Consider the following 2,500-nt stretch of genomic DNA (forward strand, 5'->3'; position numbering starts at 1 on the left):
TTATTTCACCTTTATTTAACCAGGTAGGCTAGTCGAGAACAAGTTCTCATTTACAACTGCGACCTGGCCAAGATGCAACTGCGACCTGGCGACACAAACAACAACACAGAGTTACACATGGAATAAACAAACATACAGTCAATAACACAATAGAAAATGTCTATATGCCAGTGTGTGCAAATGAGGTAGAATAAGGGAGGAAAGGCAATAAATAGGCCATAGTGGCGAAATAATTACATATAGCAATTAAACACTGGAGTGAAAGATGTGCAGAAGATGAATGTGCAAGTAGAGATACTGGCGTACAAAGGAGAAGAAAAAAAATAACAGTATGGGGATGAGGTAGTTGGATGGGCTATTTACAGATAGGCTATGTACAGGTGCAGTGATCTGTGAGCTGTTCTGACAGCTGGTACTTAAATTTAGTGAGGGAGATATTTGTTCCAGTCATTGGCAGCAGAGAACTGGAAAGAAAGGCGGCCAAAGGAGGAATTGGCTTTGGGGGTGACCAGTGAAATGTACCTGCTGGAGCACGTGCTATGGGTGGGTGCTGCTGTGGTGACCAGTGAGCTGAGATAAGGCAGGGCATTACCTAGCAAAGACTTATAGATGACTTGGAGCCAGTGGGTTTGGCGACGAATGTGAAGCGAGGGCCAGCAAATAATGCAAGTCATGTCTGTGAGTCTGCATTTTGGATAGTTAAACTGTTTAGATTTTCTTGTATTCACATTTTGTTGAACAATTGAAACACAGGCATCAACACAATGCATCAACACCAAAACAGAACAAATTTAAGTGATCTAACTCTGTTATCTTACTAGTGTCTTTGCTAAGACAACAGGGTTGATTAGCCATTAGCCTTTCCTTTCTTGTACTGCCCTTGTTTTCAGTGTTCTCTGTTGCAGTCAGATCTCCTTTCACTGGCGGCAGTGCATGTGTGTATGTGTGCACGAGTGTGTGTTATTGTTTGTGTCCATTTCCATTTGGGGGTTTACATGGTGTTTCATCACACCACACACACACTCTTCTCTCTCTCACAGTCTGTCTCCACAAGACGCCAGAAGCTTGTCATGTCCAATCATGGCTATCGTTTTGCCAATAGGCAATAAAATGCATCGATGGTGTGTGTGTTTCTGTTCTGTGGTTGTGCTGGTTTAATCATAGAGTCTGTCTGAGTCTGTTGGCCTGTTGGAGTGGCTGTGCTGCTGAACCATTACTGACCACAGAGACACTCCTAGAGGTGGGCCTGTGGTGGTCCCGTGTCAGGACTAGTTGCATTACAGGCAGCTGTCTGGCTGAGCGGAAGGGGCTTGACAGTGACAGTAACTCCGACTCACGAGGTGCACTGCAAATTAGCAAGGTGGAAAGTAGCTCTAAGATTTAGCTCAAAGATTTAACCCACATTTACCCCATTTATAGAAGTAGGTGTAGGTACATCTGTCAAATGACTTTTCCGTTATATTCAGGTTTATTTTATATTTATTGTTTGTCATTCCTGCAAAGCTAGTAATAGAAGGGACTAAGCGATGCAGAAAAGAGGTTTGCACAAGGGGGAAAGGGAGAGAGCAGAGAAAGTAGAGAGAGCAGAGAGAGCAAAGCGAGTTGAGAGAGTAGAGAGCAGAGAGAGTAGTCAGCAGAGAGAGCAGAGAGCGTAGGGGAGCAGAGAGAGCAGAGAGAGAGCAGAGAGAGTAGAGAGAGCAGAGAGAGTAGAGAGAGCAGAGAGAGCAGAGAGAGTAGGGGAGCAGAGAGAGAGAGTAGAGAGAGTAGAGAGCAGAGAGAGTAGAGAGCAGAGAGAGTAGGGGAGCAGAGAGAGTAGAGAGCAGAGAGAGTAGGGGAGCAGAGAGAGCAGAGAGAGTAGAGAGCAGAGAGAGTAGAGAGCAGAGAGAGTAGGGGAGCAGAGAGAGCAGAGAGAGTAGGGGAGCAGAGCGAGCAGAGAGAGTAGAGAGTAGAGAGAGGGGAGTAGAGAGAGTAGGGGAGCAGAGAGAGCAGAGAGAATAGAGAATAGAGAGAGTAGAGAGAGTAGAGAGAGTAGAGAGAGTAGAGAGAGCAGAGAGAGAGAGAGTAGAGAGAGTAGAGAGAGTAGAGAGAGAGTAGAGAGAGTAGAGAGAGCAGAGAGAGAGTAGAGAGAGTAGAGAGAGTAGGGGAGCAGAGAGAGCAGAGAGAGTACAGAGAGTACAGAGAGAACAGGGGAGTAGAGAGAGTACAGAGAGTAGAGAGAGCAGAGAGAGTACAGAGAGAGTAGAGAGAACAGGGGAGTAGAGAGAGTACAGAGAGTAGAGAGAGCAGAGAGAGTAGAGAGAACAGAGAGAGTAGGGGAGCAGAGAGAGTACAGAGAGTAGAGAGAGTACAGAGAGAGTAGAGAGAACAGAGAGAGTACAGAGAGTAGAGAGAGCAGAGAGAGTAGAGAGAACAGAGAGAGTAGGGGAGCAGAGAGAACAGGGGAGTAGAGAGAGTACAGAGAGTAGAGAGAGCAGAGAGAGTACAGAGAGTAGAGAGAGTA

General features: G+C 46.1%; 1 protein-coding gene across 1 annotated transcript in view; it reads left to right on the forward strand.

Annotated features, from left to right (window-relative positions):
• LOC112261617 (homeobox protein Meis2) overlaps positions 1-2,500 on the forward strand; it is a 114,425-nt gene that overhangs the window by 14,627 nt on the left and 97,298 nt on the right.

This window comes from Oncorhynchus tshawytscha, linkage group LG11 (assembly GCF_018296145.1).
Source record: "Oncorhynchus tshawytscha isolate Ot180627B linkage group LG11, Otsh_v2.0, whole genome shotgun sequence".
In the NCBI taxonomy this organism is placed as follows: Eukaryota; Metazoa; Chordata; class Actinopteri; order Salmoniformes; family Salmonidae; genus Oncorhynchus; species Oncorhynchus tshawytscha.